Consider the following 22583-nt stretch of genomic DNA (forward strand, 5'->3'; position numbering starts at 1 on the left):
CGGGTAAGTGACTCTGAGAGATGTAGCCCTATGTTGCACTCCCTATCATCTGAGATATTGGGTGTCCTAGAGGGGATTTATATAGAGCCTGACTTCATAGATATCCTAGGCTGCACCATGGCTTGAGGGCATGCTGGGGTGCAGTGGTGATCCACTGTATTTTCATTCCTGTTGATTACACGGTTGGTGTTTTTATACCATCATTTTCACTGGTGTAATGTTATGGTAACACCAGGGGTGGAAGATGGCTGAAGGGGCTTTCCTACATGATGTTTCTAGCTCCTATATCAGTGTGGTTTTGGTGAGACACCACAGAGTATCTTCAGATATAGCAGGATATTTCCAAAATGTACTGGCATATCTTTGAATTTTGCCAACATTGGTTGTAGTGCTTTTCTAAGAAGTTTACAGAGTGACCTAAGGATTCTAACTTAAGAAGCCCTGTTTTCCTTCTGATGTAATCATGTTTGTTATGGACACTGTTTTCATTAATCCCTTCAAACCAATTTATTTCTATATTAAGCTTCCAGAGTTTCTACTATGTGCATTTGACTTGGTCATATTTCCTTTTGCTTTTTAAAAAGAGATATAGGCATGATGCAGAGTGTCTGGTATACATAACTGGGTTATTTTCCTCCCTTCCTCCCTCCTTCCCTCCCTCCCTCCCTCCCTCCCTTCCTTCCTTCCTTAAATGCTCAAAAGTAACCATCTCTAATTATACCATATGTGTGTGGGGGGGGGGGGGAAGAAATTGCCTTAATTTGGCCTTATTGTCTTTTAATTAAAAATATTTGTCTCCTCTGTACTACTTTCTTTTTCCTTCACGTACACCATAGACTAATTTTCTCGCAGTTTAGTATTTTACAGGCTTTAGCACATCTCCCACTTGTACAGATTTCTGTCCACATTTCTCCTTCAGCATTTTTTTTACTTCAGCAGTAGCATATTGTATAGAACCAAGAAGACTTTGGCCTTACATTTGTTCAGTGCCATCAAATCCCTGAAAGGCTCAGCTCCATGGGGAGAAGCAGGGCAACAACAAGGTGGACCCACTAAACATGCAAGAAAGACAGGCAAGACTTAATTTGGATAAAAACTAGCCATACTTTTGTATTGCTTATAGCTGGAAAAGCCTTGGCACTGCATGGGGCAAACAAATCTAGGCACTGACCAACTCCCCTGCTGGCTGATGAATGGACCACCCCCAGCCTGTCTTGGGGGGGGGGGATGCTCTGAGATGGAAACCTGCAAGATTCTGCATGGGCACAAGCCACTGTGTGATTTCCCCTGCCCTTGATGGTGAAAGTACCTTAACAGGTTCTGAGTTGGGCATGTCCTCTGTAAGCCCCACCCTTACGCCCCGTAAAGGGTGAAATGGGCATGGGGGCTGATTTTCTCCTGAGATCTGCATCTGGCCCCAGCTGACACTGCCACAGATGTCAGCCAGGAGTCTTCAGTGGACCCACCAACACTGGCAAAAGAGAGGCCTCCCAGCTGCTGCACCCTCTTGGTAAGGCACTCTAGGACTTGTGACAAGATTTGCCGGGTAGCACTGGCACCTTGGCTGACCCAACCTGACTGGCTTGCTGCTGGGTCAACTACTGGCTGTGCTGCCCTTTGCTCTGCCGGAACCCCTTGAGGACCCAGATGCCTTTGTGGTGCCCTTCTGGTCCCTCATGTAGAGGTCACCAGCTGTCCCTGGGCCTATTTGGTTGCCCTGGTTTCATTCTTAGGAGGCATCTCAGCCTGCAAATAGAACTGAAAGCAACACAGAAGCAGTGAGAGGGGAATGTGCCAGGCCAGAATCCTAGAAGCTATGTCAAGAGATTTGAGACCACCCCCCAATGAAAACATTGTGAACACCACCCAATAAAATGTCCCCCATGGTTACCCACTGATCCCCTGGGGTGCCAAACTGAATTAGCCACACCCCAGCATCCACAAATCAAATACTTGTGCCGCACTATTCGTGGAGGGGAATAAAGTTGCCTACACACCCAAGAAGGATTGCATGGGCTGGCAAGGCTGTGGCATTATTGTGGCATTGGCTCCTGCCCTGCTGTGGAATTTCTTTTCTCACTTTTTTTACCATATATACATCTCCTTGCTTTATAATTTTTTTAAAAATTACCCCATCGAATGTTACTGCAGACTGCAAATGTCCCAATACAAAAGGTCCATAAACATCTGGAGGACAACAGGTTGACTCCCCCTGCTCCAGGCTGATCCAGCATTGAGAAGGGGGTTAGACTAGATGGTCTGTATGGCAACTTCCAACATTATGATTCTGTGATTCCACAAGCCATTTATTTGTATGTAGACACTTCTCTTCCACCTTTCTCCCACCTGCAGCTTGTTGTGGCTAGGAAAAAATGGGGGGATTGCCCAGGAAAGGTTAAAAGGTTGGTAGCAATGTAACCATTCAGTTTTGTTCCCCATTTGGTTTTCTCCCCCTCCATGAAAAGGAAACCCAAACCAAAGGGTTAAATTTCTGCCTGCCATGTTACCCTTCAGTTTTTCTCCTCCCCGTTTCGAAAGGGGGTAGCAAAATTAAATAGCAGCCATTTAAACCTAACATCTTTAGGTTTAAATGGCTGGCTAAACCAAACTGAACAAAAGTCCAGTTAATGTCTGGGGAAGGCATTTTCCCTGAATATTGATTTCCAGGCTCTGAATTGGCCCAAGTTTTGGCTCATGAGTCAGTTTGTGCCCATCCCTGGTGACGATATTTTGGGCTCCAAAAATAATTAGGATTGGAGTATATTTTTATATTGTATTGCATTTTACCTGAAAGGCATTTTACTGCATTCAAATGTTTCTGTCTTAGGGTTAATTAAGAGATAATCATTAAAGCCACCCCATCTCCTCTTAGAAGCATAGTTGCTTAGACTTAGGCTGTCAGAGAAAAATGCCTTAAATACTCGGAACTGATATTTGCAGGTGAGTTTTCATTTTGAAGGAGTTCATAATTGTTACTAAAAAGTTTTGACAAGACAAGAGGTCATGCAAGTTGTATGAGTTTCTAATTCAGAGTAAATTAACATGTCACGGGAGGAGTGCTTCTTGAAATATTTAAATGCTGAAAATGCATTCAAAGGCAACATACAAAAATAATTTCCCCTTCTAAAGTTAACAAGGCTAGCATAAATTGTTGCACTCCAAATATAATGTGAACACTGCTTTCAACTTGAACAAAAGAGTTAAGACCATTCCTACATCACACAATGAGTTGATGCTGTGCAGAATCCTTCAATCTCTTAGCCTCAGGTTCATGCAGAAAGCCAAGGTTTCAATACAGGGGGGGGGGGGGGGAAACCTTACACAGATTCCTGGTTCAACAGTAATTTCTTCCTCTAAATATACCATTTTTAAGGACAATGTGTTTGAACTTCTTAAGCTCTTCTAGAGTGAAAATGCAGCGATCTATCTCCATCCTATTTGAAAGAATTCACAGAAGAACATGGAAGAAAATCACAGCAATCCAAGGCAATAATCAAGCTAAAAATGCCTTAGCAGTAAGAACTAGGGCTGCCAAGTCCCTAATGGGAGCAGGAGGTCCTTTGTCCCTAGCTTCTGCTGCCTGCAGCTGCTCTAAGCAGCAGCAAGGGATTTTTGAAAAAAACCTGGCAGTGTTGCCATTTTTACCATTACGTTTCCAGTGATTCCTTGAACTGTGTCCCATCACTTCCAGGATTTCACCTGAAGTCATCATGTTAGGGATAGTGTCTCCCCCCCCCCCAGTCCTCCCACCCTTTCCAGTCTTGGTCTGCCAACCCTACAAGGAGCCATTTGTCAATGGAATCAGTTATGGAAGAAGAAGAGGGTCTTCTCTCAGAAAATATTTTAATCAGCTATTTGTCAGAATTGGGTAGTTTTCGATTGGTCTAGCAGTCAGTTGGTATAGATGACCTAAAATGCTCCTTCAAACTCTAGGACTCCATGACTTTTAAAAACTATCTTTCATTCATGCCTCCAAAGCAAGTGGGGAGGGGCCCCAGTTGGGCATGTACATAGGTATGCTTCCCAACCAAATTCTGCACAATCACATCACTTCTGGGGTTTCTAAAAGCCAGGGGAATATTTCAGGGGTTCCTCAATGCCCCAAGAGTTGAGAAATGCTACATGAGAGAGACACAGAGGCAGAGAGAGAGAGAGAGAGACTTGCCCAGGTCACCCAGTGAAATTCATGGTAAAAAATTGGGGTTTTAGCTAGAGGGCCCTAGTTCCCAGTCAGCCCTCTAACCACTGCACTGTACTTTCCCTTTGGTCCCAACTTTCTTTGTCTTCAACATTTGGTGATTAGAGTGATGGCTAGGGTTCTAGGTTTTTCTTCTAGATGAAAGGAGCAACATTCCTTCAGTGGGTAGCCCTGGCTATTTAAAATCCATCCCAGAAAAGTAAGTTTTGCATCTGTTTTCACCCTATAGATATAAAGTTTTAGAAAGTTTAAACTAGAAGTACAGAATGTGAATTTGGGATAAATCATAAAAGAAACACTGTTGGGTCATGTGAAGCTGGATCCCATGTTTAGCCAGAGACTGCTAAAATTAATAATGTTCAATCTTTGAGAATTTCTGTGCAATAAAAGGACATTAATATAATATAGCTTACACATAATGCTCCCTCAGTGGAGGAAGCAAGACACATTCCACACACACTTGATAATGCACTTTCACTGTGCTCTTGAAGAGGAATTTTCCTGCACAAAACAGGAAAATCTACTTCTAAAGTACATTAAAAGTGCATTATCTAACATGTAACGAATTAAGTAAACTTTAAAACTGCTCTTGGAATTCCCCTGAACCAAACAGGATCTCTTTTACTTTGTGCTCTGATTTACCAATAGGGAAACTGTCTCAGGTAGGTACGCATATTAGGGAAGTCACAACAGAGCTTCCACAGAACATCCTCCCCCCACCCATATGTTTATCCAGACATGTTCCACAGGCCACATCCAGTAGCTTCATGAGGTTTCTGTATGTCAGCTGACCATTTCTTCTAGCTCACCTGGCCAGTTTGTTATGCCACAGTATACTCCAGTAGACTAACAACAAAGGTAAACTTTGAATAGTGCATAGCAATAGTAATGGCCTTATACCAGCAAATGTGTCCTGTTATTGTTGCTTGCATTTGAGGCACAACACCATGGACAGTTCCTCGTGTACCACCACATTGAGTAGAAATCTCTCAAAAATGAGTCTAAACAGATGACTCCCAAGGCCAGGAGAATACAGAGGGAGAATGATGAGCTGGGTAAGGAGACTCTGGGAGGCTGAATAGCAATATTCAACTTGCCTCTGCATAAAATACAGAATGGAAAGCCTGTTGCACATCAACACTATATTGAGACCAACACTGGACACAGTGTTGTGTTCACCAATCTCCAGGTGGCACCTGGCAAGCTCCCAGAATTATTATCCTCTGATGCCCCCTACAGGACACCCTTTATATTTTGCTCAAGTATGCACTCTGCAGATCTTACATATTTTGAGGGTGGACATTATACCCTGCTAAGGTCCTTTCCCACCTCAAACCCTGTTCTTCCCAGGCTCAGCCCTGGAATCTCCAGGAATCCCCCATGCCAGGTCTTGCAACCCTAACTGGACTCGAAAAATACAATAGAAATTAGCATTATAAAAGTAGATTACGTTTATGTATATCCTACCTTTCTCTTCAGTAGGAATCCAAAGTGGCTTGCATTGTTCTTTTTTCTTCCATTTTATTCTCATAACAACTACCCTTTGAAGTAGGTCAAGCTGAGAGAGTGTTACAGGTCCAGGGTCAAACCTAGGTCTTCCATATCCTAATACAACAGGGTTGCCATATTCTGAAATGGGAGGAGGGGATTTGTTATTCTGAAATCATTTTAATTTCAAAGATGGTAGCCTAATTAATAAGATTATTTGATGTCCGTTGGAGGAATGTAAAACATATTTTACAAAACAATGTTGATAACATACTAGCAAAATGTACACGTCTTCTCTTTAGATGATAACCAAAAGCTAAATATTTGGCCAAAAAAATAACTGTGAAAGTAATAACAGTAAAACAAAAAAGATGACAAAATGAATACTGCACAGAGCTCATAATTTTCTTATATAAGCACTCCTTATTATTCCTTCACTGCTTATAGCTCAGTTTTCTAATAAAAGCCTAATATAGGCAAAACCACTGCTTATGAAATATATATATATATATATATATACTCCTGGTATAGCAATTATTTTATTTCCCTTCTTTCAGTTCATTTCTTTACATAGAATCCACTTGTCTATCTCAGCTATTGAACTACTGGAATACTGTAAAATTATATAGTGAATGAAGATCCTATTTTTTGTAATTTAAAAAAATGGTTAAGTTATGTTTTTTTTATAAACTGGAACCTCAGAGGGACAATACAAAAACTGATTACTCCAGCAGAAGTTCCACATGGCATTGGTTCTGAATCTGAGTTGTGAAATGCAAACACTAATGTATAAAATGTGGTTTGTTTGCATCTAATTTTAGTGAATTATTCTAAATAGCTACTGATTGTATAGCAACAACATGATTTTTTCCATTCCTCTTCAAGTGTAGACTTTCTATGAAAAGGGAGGAGTAAATTGTTTTTGTTTCATTCCCAAGAGGTAGATAAGAAATATTCCATTTCCCTCCATAATTTGCAATAATACGGTAAACGTTGGCAAATATATTCTGTTCATGTATCAATTAATCATGGCCAATATAAGGAGAGTGTCTCATTGTTTATGTTTATGTTTCTCTCTCTCTCTCTCTCTCTCTCTCACACACACACACACACACACACACACACACACTGCAAAAACAAGAGAAATATACAATCAGTGGGAAACATCAATTATTTTTTTCAGCAAGTGCCATGTAAAACAAAACATTATTAGTTCAGTAAAGCATTTATGATTAAGTATTAATTGCCATGAGAACTGATGTATTTGTATTGCTTTCTTTGCTTGCATGATTTTTTTGTTGTTGTTAGAACTAACCTGATACAATAGCTGCAATGACAAAAAAAAGTACTTTGGAATAGGGAAGCCACCAAGAGGAAACTTGACCTCTTCAGATTCTTTGTCACCCGTGTGACATGTCTTCTTCACCTATGGCTGTGCTGGATGAAGGCCATCACCAACTAGTCTTGATGCTTTTTCTCTATACAGATCCCAGTGGGCGACTAATGAAGACTCACGGAGGAGGAAAAAGTCCATTCCCTCTTCTAATAGTCCTGTTAACAAATTATAGTCACAGCACATACTATCCATGTACAGTGTACACACAATAATTCTTCATGTTACACTCCATGCATGTACAGCTGAATCTGTAATGCAACCCTCCTATTGATCTAGCTACTGGTCCCTGGTTTCATTTTTTAAAGTGAGCATGAATTAATTCTTTCTTACAAACAGAAGTAGAAGAAGGATGCAAGTTTACTGTAAAAAGTTTACCCCCACACCATCTTCCAGGTGCTTACTGGCCCCTTTCCCTCCTCCCCATGCAGCTTCATCTTCATCTTCATATGTTTTCTCCCCTCCCACTCACCTGACTTTACTTGCAGTGGTTTGATTCCCTTTAGATATAAGCTTGTTAAACTTCAGGTGGGATCTAGAGATCTCCTAGAATTATAATTGCCCTCAAGGCAACAGAGTTTACTTCCCCTGGAGTAAAAGGCTGTTTTGGAGAATGGAGTCCATAGCATTATACCCAGCTGAGGTTTCTCTCCTCCACAGGTTCCACCACCAAATCTCAAAGAATTTCCCAGCCCAGAGTTGGCAACCCCACTTTATATACTATACCCCATTTATTGACACAATGATAATATTGAAAAAAGCATGATTTTAATGGGGAAACTTCAGAGCATAGTAAATGGCATGAAAATGAAGACTTGTGGGTTCAATAGACAGAGGTGCAATTGAAATTGGGTTTTTAAATATGTAAATGGTAGGGATGTGAAATTCATTATCACCTCCATTGGAGGAAGGTGGTTCCAAAAGCCCAATTAAATACATGAAGCCAAATGAAGAGGGCATTAAATCTCAGCCTTTTAGTAGACAATACCACTATTGATAGAAATAATGGGCTGCATTCACATATTTCGATATTGTACTTTGGTTGCACTTAGCATCAGTTCACAACTGTCTGATCCAAAGAATGAGAAGCCAATAAGAGACCAATATCCAATCATGGGGGGGGGGCAGCTGTGGCCCATATGGTAGGGTTAGGAATGGACAGAACAAAGAGAAAGATTCCCTGAAAACACTGGGGGTCCTAATACCAGCAGAAAGAGAGATGAGAGAAGAGATGGGTAATTTTGCCCTTCCTGACTGAAGCCTCCTCACACTCATGTGATCACACATCCAGATGTGTTTGAGTGTAAAATGTCATCAAGTCACAGCTAACATATGGCAACTCTGTAAGGATTTTGAAACAAGAGACAAACAAAGGTAGTTGCCATTGCCTGCCTCTGTTTAGCAACTCCCAACTTCCTTGATGGTCTTCCATCTAAGTACAGGGATGACCCTGGTTACCTTCCAAGATGTAATGACATCAAGGTAGCATGGCTCATCTAAGTCACATAACCTCAAAAAAAACTACAGTTTCTGGGGATCAGAGGGAAATTCTGGAAGAAGATGAAAATGACAATGATCTTCATTTTTTATGTACCAGTAATTAGGGTCCAACCGATGATGTTTTTTTTTAATTCCAGATAATTTGCATAACCATCAAAAGCGTGAACCTGCATATAGAAATTGTTCTCAGTCCAGGGAACATTAAAGTTTTATTTTATATTTTCACTACTTTAAATAGTATCACACTAGAAATTTTGTTTTTTTGCATCTCAGCACTTAGAAACTTTTTATGCTTCCTCATTATATTTTATAAATAGTTTAAATCTGAAGGAAAATAAACAGAGTTTGTATTCCTTAAAGAATTTTATCAAACTCAGCAAAGGCTACATATGACAAATGTACCACCTAACTCTGCAGAAGCAGAAACTGATAAATATTCTCTCTCTCTCTTTCTCTCTCTCTCTCTCTCTCTCACACACACACACACAGAGATGTGCAATTTCTGACTGAAATAATAAAATAGATAATTTCTACTTTGTTTGAGGGACAAATGGAGACCTTCAATAACAGTGTATAAATATTATTTTGTAAAAGGGGGAAACACCCTTTCCAGTTCAAAAGAAGCAGAAAAGTCTTCTATAAATTCCATAACATCTAGTAACTAAGGTTTTCTTGCAGGTTTGTTATATCATGACATTAAATACTGTGTTTATTTGAAAGGAAGATGACTGTGAATGTAGGATGACTCCATTTTAAAAAGCACACATACAATATGTACTGTTAGAGATAACTGTAACATGTGCAACTATAAATATCTCCTTCTCTTTGTTAGATGGCATAGCTGTGAAAAAACCTAGCACAGCATTTCAGTCCATACTGAGTCACAAATGACTCATTCATTCATTCATTCATTCATTCATTCATTCATTCATTCATTCATTCATTCACCGCCACTCTCAAATGTCTTGTGGCAGTTTACAAAGATTCATGAGTACGATAAAATCCTGTAAAAACCCATTAAAACACATATCATGATGGCAGATAATAAATATATAATAATAAATATATAACCCATTCCCTTCTACCCATTCAGCAAAGGTCTGTTATTCTCTATCTGGGAGCTAGTTGGTTTTAGCTAGTTGATGTGCAGCACTGTGTTTTCTTATGACAATGTGTTATGAAACGTCATCCAATGGCTTATTTTTCTTCGGATTGTATTTTAGATTTTACACTCATTAACAAATAACACTTTCATAGTTCTTTAAAAAAGTGGATTTCGATTAGGAATGAAACAGAACTGCTTACTTTACTGTTTAGTTTTGCTCTTCTGAGCATCAAAAAATACATGATGTATTTTCTGAAACTAAAGTTAGCAGTTTTGTTTCATTCCTAATCTAAAGCAGGCATTCAACAGGTCTTGTACAGTGCTGTGATGACGTTATGTTAGGGCAGCTGATGTGTCGAAATCATAAAGATCCTTGAAAATTAGTTGAGACCATGGGCAAGTAATGTCTAGCAAAGTGAAGGCAACATATAGGTGCAAACAAGTAGAATCCATGTGTTGGTTGGAGTGCTGGACAAAGATTTGGGAGACTCAGGTATGAATCTGGAAGACTTGGGTTAGTCAAATCTCACAGCCTAACTTCCTTAAGAGGGCTGTGAGAATCAAATGGAGGAGATGTAAGTTGTTTTCAATGTCCATTGGGTATAAACAAACAAACAAACAATAGAAGTTGTCAATGGGTCATCCCACTGCCATGATTTAGTTCAGATTAGTTGAATGTGCAGCTAAGGCAGATACCAAAATAACAGAATATTTGTTGTGACTCCAATTTAGATCCAGACAGCTAATGATTAATTGTGAAATATCATGCCCCATTATAGATTTATTTCCCTTTGGCTTTCTTTGGTTATATAATATAAATATGCATGCAGAAAGATGGGTGTAGGGCAGAAACATTGCAACTGATGTGTAATTATGAAGTTAGACGTGTTTAAAAGTTAAATAATCATGATTAAAATCAGATCTGGGTATGAATGACTTCTGCTAGAAGCATTTTGCATTCCCTGCTGATGCAGCAGAGCTGGCAATTGGAGAAAGTGTTTTATTTTAGATTCACTCATTTTCTCCCCACCACAGGCAAGGGAGCATTCACGCTTGCAACAAGGAACAAGGCTAATAGGCAAACAACAATGAGCTCGCCAGGGAGTTTGATGGCAAAGTTCATCTCCCCAGTGAACCTACTGCAGCAATTCTGTCTAACACATCACATCTCAACAAATTAGAGGCATAAAGATGCTTACAACACCAAAAAGACAAATGGAAAGTCTTGTGCAGTAAAAACCAGGAGACCAATATAATTGCAATGGCAAAAAAATAAAAAAAATAACATTATCACAATGTCTGTATGTGCATGAGGCAATAAAGCTATAATGTTTAGCAAAAATGATAATTAAGAACCTTTCCTCAAGGAAAAGAGGAAAGGGGACTTGGTTGCATCTGAGCTTAGACCGGGTGGAAAACAATCTGAGAATAGTATTCATTGTGTTGCCTTCCACTCCGAGCAAACAAATAACCCCACAAATATCCACACTCCATTGTTGCCATACATTATCATTGTGGCTTCACTGTTCCCATATGATACTTCTCTGGCATTCTGGGAACATTTTTTTACACTGGTGTCATCACATGACATAATTTCATCCTGTGTACCTTGGGTCTTGGATAAAGATTTTGTGCTATCATAAAAGAGAAGCTTAAATAATAATCCCAGAAAGAGGGATACTTATATGTTTGGAGATGTGGTAGATCTAGTTGATGTTGGAATGCTACCAGCCCAGTTTAGCGACCGTTTGTTATTTGATTTTGTTATGAGCAGCAAGATTTATTTTATTTATTTATTTTTCAATTTATTACCCACCACTCCCAGTTAGTCACTGGCTCAAGGCGGGTTACAGTACCTAAAACCCCATAATAAAATACATTAAAAATCCCAATTCCCTTAAAAATCCCAGCAGCATTCGATCCAAGTTCACTCCCACATCCCATAGCACAAGCACCCCTTCCAGATACCCAACCAAGTAAGAAAGCAGGAAGGTTTGTAAAGGTAATATTCATCGGCCAAAACCTTCCCCCCGTCGCATCTTCCCACCACCTACTCCTCTGCCTCATCAATGGCGGCGGCTGCTGAGTCTTTGCTGCTTTTTGTATGTATGAATTACATACTGTGTTCACAATACAAACTTACCTGTGCATAAGTGCGAACCAATTAACTGGAACTGTTGAAGAGAATATTCTTTCATCCCAAGTTCTGCTATTCCGAAAGGAAATATCTCATATCCATGTTAAGCTATCCAGACGTTCCTGAAGCACGGGAGTAAACAGGTATTTGTGTGCAAAGTGCCATCAATTCACAACTGACTTAGACCCATTATGCACGGGGGTTTTAGCGTACATTCGGGGTGGAATGGCGGCGACTAAAATCACTGATAACGCACGGAGCCAGCTGAAACCGGCTGCAGCTTCGGTGCATGCCGCCGAAAAAGCCGCGTCAGTGAAACGCGGAAGAAAGCGCAGCTTCCGGGTGAGCGGGGCGCAACCAGAAGCGGCGCCCGGATCGGCGCGTGCATAATCGGTTACTCTGGGTTTTGCCGCCGTCGCGCCCCGCCCCGTGCATAACCGGTATGCATCGCGTCTTCCCCCTCCGCGTTTTCCACGTGACCCGAAATCGCCGTTTCGGCGGCCGTGCATAATGGGCCTTATGGAAACCCCAGCAAATGGCTATCAAGACAAGTGAGAAGCAGAAGTGGTTTGCCACTGCTTTCTTCTGCAGAATCTTCCTTAGTTATCTCCCAGTTACAGACCCTGATTGGCTTCTAAGATCTGATAAGATCAGACTATCCTATGCCACCTTCCCTTTAAAAAAAATAGGTCGGAAATAAAATAAATATATTCACAGTGTAAGATCACTGAATTCAATGGTTTTCATCCTATCTGGAATTTTTACAGGTACAAGTGAGATCAATTTTAACTGATCCTATCTACATTTCCATAAGCAACATTTTTTGGTTTGGGGGATTTGGGATTACTGGAAGTGGTGGTAAAAATTACACATATACCCCTACAACTTGCACCCATGAAAATTCTAGAAGGGTTCCCAACCAATAGCCATAGACTGGAGTAACTCTACATATGATCACAATAGGATTGCCTCCTTCACTACAGAGTAGTCGAGAAGTTCAGCCTACATATTACTGAAGCTGGAATCAGCCATTAGTCATTTTGAGTTCTCTGTGGAACAAAGCAAAACCCACTCTAGTACAAACTAAAGTGAGACCTCAGGATCTTCTGGAATTACAACTGATCTCCAGATTAGAGAATTCAATTACCTTGAGGAAAATGGCTGCTATGGAGGATAAGATCCATACCTGGGCCAAACCTCATCATCTAGTCTCTACTCCTAAGTCTCCAAGAATTTTCCAAGCTAGAGTTGGCAAGCATAGTTTGAGTCTATTGAAAATTTATCAAAAAATTCATATAAGATCTGGGTCCAGAAAAAAGAACTGTCATTTGCTTCTACATTACAAAGCTATTTATTCATGTCAATTCTAATAATCAGTAGCATCTGGTAACACTGGAACATGTGCTTGACAATCATGTTATACTGATGATACAGCTATAATTAGATTTGTGAAATATTTTGCCTGGTATTTACTGTCAGAATCTTAACAACGAGCTTGTCGCAAATGATATGTGTGGTATGAGGATTTGGATAACAGGGATTTCATTTATTTTGTTAGATCTGCAACTAGCTACTAACTTATTTACTAATTTAATAAGAAGTTGAAATTCATTCAGGCCTGGTCACTTAAGAAAGAGTCATTGGAAGTATTATTAGAAAGGATTTTTTAAAGTGTGTTAACGGATCTCTATATTTGTTCTGAAAATGAACTGTGAACATTGAGGATGACCTAAACGTATTAACTTTGTTTGTGACTTTGATGAAAATAGGCTTACTTTGATGACAATTCTTGTTTCATAGAAATGCTTGTCGTGATTAGTTATGGTTATTGATAAAAAGACACAGTGAAAGACTATTTTGCCCCCAAAGACTTTATCCAAATGCTCTCAATGATGACTGCATGAACTAGTAGGCCATAGTTTAGAAGTTTAGAACTTAGGCCATAACTGTATACTTATATCGAGTTGTTGTGAAAATGAGCTTTGCATTTCTGGGAGTTACCCTATTTTCTGGCACACAGCTATTGAATGTGCTTTATGACTTGACAGAAAAGTCAGCTCCCCTTGATCCAAACTTAATTCTATCACTGTGTTATTCTTACTCTATTCATTTCTTACTTCATGATTTTATTATTTATTTCCCTGCTCCATTCAGTGACAACCAATTGATATCTAGTGATGATGATGAGATATCATGACAACTGAACTGTCCTTTAGGGAGCGGGAAAGCCATACAGAGCTAATACAATCAGGGGCCATGCCTAAAATGTTTTTTTTTGGGGGGGGAGTCCATATTTGGCACACAAAATACCAAGTGAAGGGGGACATGGGGAAGAACCTATATGTATCCTGCCTTTTTTCTTTAGCAGTGTGCTCCTGTTGTGGCTGAAAGCCCATTTTTGCTCTTTGTGAACCAAATATACAATGAATGTAAGTTAAAGGTAGGATTTTATATTTAAAGTTCTGTCAAATTTGAATTGTATTCTTTATCTATGGTAACCCACCATGGGGAAGGCTGAGCTAAAAATACAACAATAAAATAAATAATAGAGTTGCTGTTGTATGTATACCAATTTTAACAGCATGCAGTTGTAGGTGAAAACTTCCAGCAACATTCAAATTTTATTTTTCTAACATTTTCCATCTCTCCACAGGTTGGATCCTATGTCAAATGTCCAGCAATAGTATTTCCATGCCAGAACAACACTGCCTTTCCTCCACCTCCTGGTCTAAGCCCAGTTGCTGCTCCTGAAGGATGTTACCCGAATTGCCATTGGTTGTAGAAGACAGTGTGCCCGCCTGTAAGGCAAGGGGGTCCTGTCATACTTAACAGGACAGGGTAACCAACCACCCCCCTGGAAAGTACATGGGGGAGTTGAAAGCCTTCCATCTGCAAAAGAATTTGGTAGCTCCAACCCCACATGTACATGAATGCCGAACTTTAAAATAAAGGAACATTTTTCCAGAATAGATAGCTCCCAATAGTCTCTGTGATCTATTCAGTTTCTAAATTAACTCTCAAAGTAGACCTTTGTATGCCCAATCCTGCGCAGATGAACAGAAACTTCCATTTTTTTGGCTGGCCAAATGAGAAGCACCTTCCTGCTGTAATTGGAAACTTGATACCGCCACTGAATTGGTGCACACTGATGTCTATGAAAGGACTCTGCAAAGTGATAAGGGAAATCAATCTCAGAGGCAAAGTAAGTATCATCAAGAACTGTGTCATGGCTCCATGATACACATCCAAAGAACACAAAAAACCGACAAAGGCAATTTCTTAGAAAAGTCCATGAAATTTATTTTCCTAAAAATACAAAATACAGTACAATAGAAAATAAGACTGCCAGAGTGAGGAGATAGTGTGTAAATATGTCCATTCTTTAAATAAGGGTTGACTTGATGGATTTAGGCAGGGATCTCAGCTGAAATTTTGAAGTTCCCCAGGCCTCAGTCATAGGCCTGGTGGAACAGCTCTGTCATACAGACCCCATGGAACTTCTTAAGGTCCTGCAGGGCCCTGATTTCACAAGGCAGATTGTTCAAAACAATTCAATACTTGTCATGCTTAGTTACAGGACCATCCAAAATAAAATGATTTGACATTAGTTGTGAGACTTTTGTGAACTATTTTGAGGAGAAAATCATGTCACTCTACCGTGACTTATCCACTGGTTTTGATACAGAGTTAGGGAACTTTGGCCATCTCAAGGTCCTCTTTTGGACAAGTTCAGTCTTGATTCCTTAGCTGATATGGACAGGACATTGGGAACTGTTTGGCCTATCATGTGCCCCCTTGACCAATGGCACTCATGGTCGGGATCTTAGTAATCTTACTTCAGTGCTTTTCCTGGAAAAACTGATGGTGGCTGTGGTTGGGCCACTTTTGAAAAAAATCATAAATTTGGATCTATCTGATCCAGCCAACTACTGCCCAGTTTCACACTTCATTTCAGGATATGGTGATTGAGCATGTAGTAGTAAAACAGCTATGGAGATTTCTAGAAGAAACATAACTTCTTGATCCATTCCAATCCAGCTTCTAACCTGGCTATGAGACACCTCTGGTTGCCTGCCCACACAACCTCCAGAGACACCTGGATCTAGGCTGGTTGGGACTACTGTTATTGTTGGACCTAATGGCAACATTTGACACTGTCAGCCATGACATATTTGTCTGTGACCTAGCCAATACGGGGATCTAAGGTGTTTCCTTTAAATGACTACAGCATTTTCTCCAAGATCAGGGACATGGGATCCCATTGTATACAGCACTGGTCAGACCACACGTGGAGTACTGTGTGCAGTTCTGGAGGCCTCACTTCAAGAAGGATGTAGATAAAATTGAAAGGGTACAGAGGAGAGTGACAAAGATGATCTGGGGCTAAGGGACCAAGCCCTATGAAGATAGGTTGAGGGACTTGGGAATGTTCAGCCTGGAGAAAAGGAGGTTGAGAGGGGACATGATAGCCCTCTTTAAGTATGTGAAAGGTTGTCACTTGGAAGAGGGCAGGATGCTGTTTCCGTTGGCTGCAGAGGAAAGGACGTGCAGTAATAGGTTTAAACTACAAGTACAATGATATAGGCTAGATATCAGGAAAAACATTTTCACAGTCAGAGTAGTTCAGCAGTGGAATAGGCTGCCTAAGGAGGTGGTGAGCTCCCCATCACAGGCAGTCTTCAAGCAAAGGTTGGATAAACACTTTTCTTGGATGCTTTAGGATGCTTAGGGCTGATCCTGCGTTGAGCAGGGGATTGGACTAGATGGCCTGTATGGGCCCTTCCAACTCTATGATTCTATGATTCTGTGATTCTATGATCATGCTAGGAGACAGATCCTCTGAATGGTACACACTGACATGTGGGGTTCCACAAAGTGCTATCCTCTCTCCACTGTTGTTCAACATCTGTCTTCATCAGCCCAGCTTATCTAAGGCTTCAAACTGAGAATTTACCAATATTCTGATAACACCCAGCTGTATCTGCTGATAGATGGCCATTCATCACAGCCCCCATATTCTCTGACCAAACATAAGGAGGCCATGGTGAATTGACTGAAGCAGAGTTGGCTGAAGTTAAATGCAGCTAAGTCTGATTCAGCATGCCCCAAGTTAGTCAGTGGAACTCATGACTCTTGATGGGGTCGGATTAACAGCTTTGATAACTGTCAGGAGTTTTGTGTGTGTGTGTGTGGGGGGGGGTCCTGTATGCCTCTTTGTCTATGGAAGCCTAGATCACCACTGTCAATTAGCAGGCATTCTACCAACTTCACCAGCCATGATCATTAGCACCTGTTGGCATCCAACTTAACTACTATGATCTATGCAACAGTCACCTCACATATTTGCCCTATGCTCTTCCAACGGCAGATTGAAGACCAAATGTTCATGGTTTTGATTCTAACATTCAAAGCCCTAAATGGTCTGGAACCATTGTATGTGTGGGACCACCTTTCCCATTACATCCCCCCAGAGCACACTTAGGTCAAGTGACAAAAATCAGCTCAAGATCCCCAGCCCCAAAGAAATCCAATTGGCCTCAACCAGTCTGACTTGAATATATTGTGCAACGTGTTTGTTTCCACTTCAAGAAAAGTCTAATTTGGGTTTGGCCATGTTACAGAACTCCCTGTTGCTTTTTAATATTATGATGCAGAGGCTGAGGAAGGAAAGGCATACTTTGCTGTAAAACTCTCCCACAGAGTGGGCACAGGGGAGGGACCGGATTGCCAGTGACTTGCCAGGAGCCAGCAGATGGGCAAACAGCATCTTAGGCAATGTCTGCATGCCTCCTGTAGGGCAGGCAGTAGGGGGCCATGTTCGCTCCAGCTATTTCTGTTGAGGGATCTACCTGCCAGCGAAATATGATACTATGTGGCACCCACTCAGTCAGTCCCAGATTGTACACTGTGGTAACAGTGGATTGCCTTATGGGACTCACTAGGATTCCTCCATATCCACGTCCACCAAATTGACTGTGAGTGTTATTATAAAGTTAATTGATTGCATTTATGGGGACCCATTTTATAAAATGCAGTATGGATAGATGAATGGGAATAACAGAGAATATTGTTTGAGGAGAAAGGATCCCCTGCCAAGTCTCCTTGTCTTCATCAGTGAAGTCTCCAGAAAAACAGGCAAACTCAGGACTAAGGCAAAAAGACTGAAGTTTGTTTTTCAGAATCGACTGAAGTTCATTTTTTAGGACCAAGAACATGCAGAAGGCACGGCAATTCAGGTAACCTTTGAAATGCTTTGAACACGGATTACAGTAATCAAAGATACTTTATAGAGAGAAATTCCTTACACCCCTAGCAAATGTATATCCAAGTCATAGAGATCACACAGGAATGGGATTATTTTCAAAGCAAGAATGCAGATCAAAACAATTTGTACCTAGCCTAATCATCCTTGGAATCGCAAGGCCACTTGACCTTTGGATTTGGGAACACAATAGAAGAAGAAGAAGAAGAGTTGGTTCTTATATGCCGCTTTTCCCTACCCAAAGGAGGCTCAAAGCGGCTTACAGTCGCCTTCCCATTCCTCTCCCCACAACAGACAGCCTGTGGGGTGCGTGAGGCTGAGAGAGCCCTGATATCACTGCTCGGTCTGAACAGTTTTATCAGTGCCGTGGCGATGCCAAGGTCACCCAGCTAGTTGCATGTGGGGGAGCACAGAATCTAGCATGCCAGATTAGAAGTCCGCACTCCTAACCACTACACCAAACTGGCTCTCTAGTTGGGGAAGGCTCATGAATATTCCATAGAAGGGGCTTATGGGACTTTGGTTCAGCAAATGGAAGAAACCATGGAAGAGAGCCAGGGGCTGTCTAACAGTACCTTGATGATTATATGCCTCATCAATACAAAGTGTAGTGGATATGGAAGAGATTATCTGGTCAGGCTTTGCATACCACTCCTGGGAATGCTTGAGCTTCAAGGAGCTAAGGACAACAGGGTCAGGACAGAAACCACTCAGAACTATGGAAGAAACTTGCCAAATAGAGGGCAAGTTTGAAAATACTAAAATAGATCTGAGCTTTTCCCATTGTAGATGTTATTAACCAGTAAAGCTGATTTATTCAGCAGGCTGCGTCTATCTTGTTACTGATGTGTGATCGTCCTGTCTGACCATGCTCAGAGAATATATTTATCAAATTTCTGCTGATGAATGAATGGATGGAAAGAATGGATGAAATGAAAACTGCTGGGAATGACAACTGCTATGAATTGTTTAGATACTGCAGAGCATGGTCAGTGACTTTTTAAAAAACAAAATGGCAATAAGCTTTTTTTTTTGCATATATATATTTTTTAATCTAAAATTTATGTGAACTTGTATCAGGGCATTCCTTATATATGTGTTTGTTTGTTTATTTGATTTCTGTCCTGCCAGTTTCTGTAGGCTCGTGGCCAGTTATATAAAACAGATACAATCCCTGATAAAACCAATAAACTCCCATTAAAAGAAACATAAGAAGACAGCATAATCCCCATATACCCTCCCCCATTCTCAGCCAATCCCCCCGGGGTGGGGATCACATGAGGTTACAGCATTGCCAGAGGAGGACCCCCATTGTTTCTAGCCCCAACCTTAACTGAATTCTTGGTGGAATAGCTCCATTTTGCAGGCCCTGCAGAACTTATACAGATCCATCAGGGCCCTCAGCTCTTCCAGGAGCTCATTCCACCAGGTTGGGCCAGGAACAAAAAGGCCCTGGTCTGGGTTGAGGCCAGGCATGCTTTCCTGGGGCCAGGAGCCATGAGTAGATTAGCACCCACAGAACGGAAGCCCTGCAGGGAACATAAGGAAATTAGCAGTCCTTTAGATAGGCAGGGCCAAAGCCATGGATCACCTTGAAGATTAATACCGACACTTTGGAGCTACTTCCTTCAAGGTCCACTGAAGAACAAATATATCAGGGGTGTCTTGTTGTGAGTTCCTTAACCATCTACAGTGGCCACTGATTATTTATTTATTTAACTACTTCATATATGCCTCACTTCTCTCCCCAGTGGGGATCTTACAGTATTCTCATATTTTCCCATTTATTTATTTGTTTGTTTATTTTCTTAGATTTTTATACTGCCCTCCCATATGGCCCAGGGCGGTAGGTTCAACTACCTTGGGAGGTAGGTCCAACTGGGGGTATATGACTGGCCCAAGGTCACCCAGCTAGCTTCCATGGCAGAATAGGGATTTGATCCTGGGTGTCCCATCTGCTAGTCCAATGCTCTAACTGCTACTCCTTGGTGGTAGATCAAGCTCTGTGAAGAAGTTCATTTGATGAATGTTTGCAGATGCTGGCAGAAACGGAGCTGAGTTAATATGGGAAAGCTGTAGCAAACATACAGTGTGCTATCTCTCAGTACAGGATTTCAGGGTTTTCTTTTGACCCAGAGTCTCCGAAGAAGATTTCACTGAAGTGCATGAAATCTTAAAAAGCGTCAACAACGTTAGCTCAAATGACTATTTTTATCTCTGGAAAGTACAAATGGAAATAAAGAAAAATACAATATTTCTATCAGCAGACTCATTCACTAAAAGAAATTAGATGTGATCTTTGGGAAATGGAATATTAAAGCAGAAATAAATGGGAATGAGCTGAGAGACCAAAGTTGCTTCCCTAATCTCATAACACTCTGTGTCCTCAAGATGTAAACCTTATTTTCTGCTCAGCAATGAACATCAAAGCTCTTCTCGGAGTCCAAATGCAATCACTGTCCAGGGCTGTTTGCATAAAGTGCGAATCAAATCATCCATCCGTGGAGGCAAAATACAACTTAGAGGGTGGAGCTCACCAATCATGCTGGCAATTATCTTAACAATAGCTAATCATTGCTTTGATGAATTTTACCTCTTCTGTTAGTGAATAACTCTGAACAAAATGGGATCTCTTAGCATTTGTTGGCTGTTTAAAATGATCACTCAAATCATTTGAATAATTCAGGGCAGCTAGGCTCCAGAAGAGCCATTTGTTTTGAGTAATTTTTGGATGCTTGGCAGATTGCTTGCATGTATGTGTGTGCTCACGTTCAGAGATGCAACCCTATATCAGGCCTATGCTGCTTGTTTTGACCCACAAAATCACATATTGTTATGTGCCAGATAATGAAAGGCATTCTGCTTTTGTACTTCCAGGGATACAGCAGCACCTGTACGTTTATTGAGCCTCTGACTGACATCATCTTTATGGTTTCTGTATAGCTCCAAGGGTTACACCAGGGGTAGTCAAACTGCAGCCCTCCAGATGTCCATGGACTACAATTCCCAGGAGCCCCTGGACATCTGGAGGGCCGCAGTTTGACTACCCCTGGGTTACACAATCCTCATATGTATGAAATATGGAATCACAGTGTAGTGATTAGAATGTTAGACTCTGGGAATGTTAGACTCTAGCAGCTGTCTAGTTTGCCTCTCAGTGCTGTTGCCAGGCTGAGACCTCTTCTGCATGGCAGCAGCCATGCTGGGCCACCGCTGCTTCCTTGTGATGGGGCAATTAGCCCCACCATTTCCTGGGTCCCCACAGGGGAAGACTTGCCCCATCAGACCCAGTCCACCATGGATTACTGCTTCCACATGAGGCACCTGGGGTGGAGGGGTTTCACTGCATTTCATGGCAGTGGGTTCTTTTTAATTTTACAAAGCAAAGCATCACTGAGCTGTGACATTTTTTGTCCCTTCTGGGATGCCAGAAGGGGGAAGAGCTGCACCGGGAAGGCCCCTTCCATACAGGCCTGCCCTGGTAGAGGCCCCATTGGTGCCCACAGTAAAAAAGGGAATGGGGAAATATCTGTGTTCCCTTGCTGCAGGGCAAAGGAGGTCCTAAAGCAGACCAGGGCCAGATGGGGCCAGGCTGGTGCCGACATCATGTTTAAGCAGAGATTAGACCCACTACCATATGATCACTGGCCCAGCCTTTCCCCCCATGCAGAAGAGGTCTGAGTCTGGCAAACATCAAGGAGGCTGAGAAGGAGGGCATGTGGGGGACATCAGTGAGATCACTGAATGTTACATCACTTACCATGCAAACCCAGAATTGATGGATGATCTAGGAATTTATGAAGACATTATGCTAAAGCCTTAACATTTCTGATGATTGTTAGAGCTACTGTGTCACTTCTATGATTTACCTGGAAGAGACTAGCAAAATCAGTGATGTGGCTTTTTTATACTGTGCTTTTTCACTACCTGAAGGAGCCCTAAAGCAGCTTACAAACACCTTTCCCTTCCTCTCCCCAGAGCAGGTTGACGGGGCTGAGAGAGCTCTGAGAGTACTGCTCTGTGAGAACAGCTCTAAGATACTTGCTGTGGCAAGCCCAAGGTCACCCCGCTGGCTGCATGTGGAGGAGTGAGGGATCAAACCTGGCTTTCCAGATTAGAGTTCCCTGCTCTTTAACCACTATACCACAAAGAAGGTACAGTTGCTGGATCTCATAGCTTCAGTAGGTTGTATACCTGAAACTGATTGATACTGAATCAGATCCATGATGTTTCAAGGACACAGTTTTCTACTCTGATCAACAGTGGCTCTTCCCAGTCTCAGAGACTGGTGTTTCACATCACCTACCACCTGATCATTTTAAACTGGACATGCAGGGGAATGAAACTGGAACCTTCTGAAACCAAAGACACACTACCATGGGGCCATTACCCCTTCCAAAAGTTGATATGGAGGGAGGGTGGTCCTTAGAATTCTTTCAATCCCACCCCAGCATCTTGGATTAAGTCCAGAAACAAATCAGAAAGTGATAAAGCATTGAC

At 41.4% G+C, this 22583-nt stretch overlaps 1 long non-coding RNA gene across 3 annotated transcripts in view; it reads left to right on the forward strand.

The window, feature by feature from the left end:
• Positions 1-14771, forward strand: part of LOC143837859 (uncharacterized) — a 316086-nt gene extending 301315 nt beyond the window's left edge. For all 3 annotated transcript variants that reach the window (XR_013231122.1, XR_013231123.1, XR_013231121.1), the window contains one exon: positions 14475-14771. This is a non-coding gene — a long non-coding RNA (uncharacterized LOC143837859). The remainder of the gene's footprint in view (positions 1-14474) is intronic.
• The last annotated feature ends 7812 nt before the right edge of the window (positions 14772-22583 follow it).

The sequence above is a fragment of the Paroedura picta genome, chromosome 5 (genome assembly GCF_049243985.1).
Source record: "Paroedura picta isolate Pp20150507F chromosome 5, Ppicta_v3.0, whole genome shotgun sequence".
NCBI lineage: Eukaryota > Metazoa > Chordata > Lepidosauria > Squamata > Gekkonidae > Paroedura > Paroedura picta.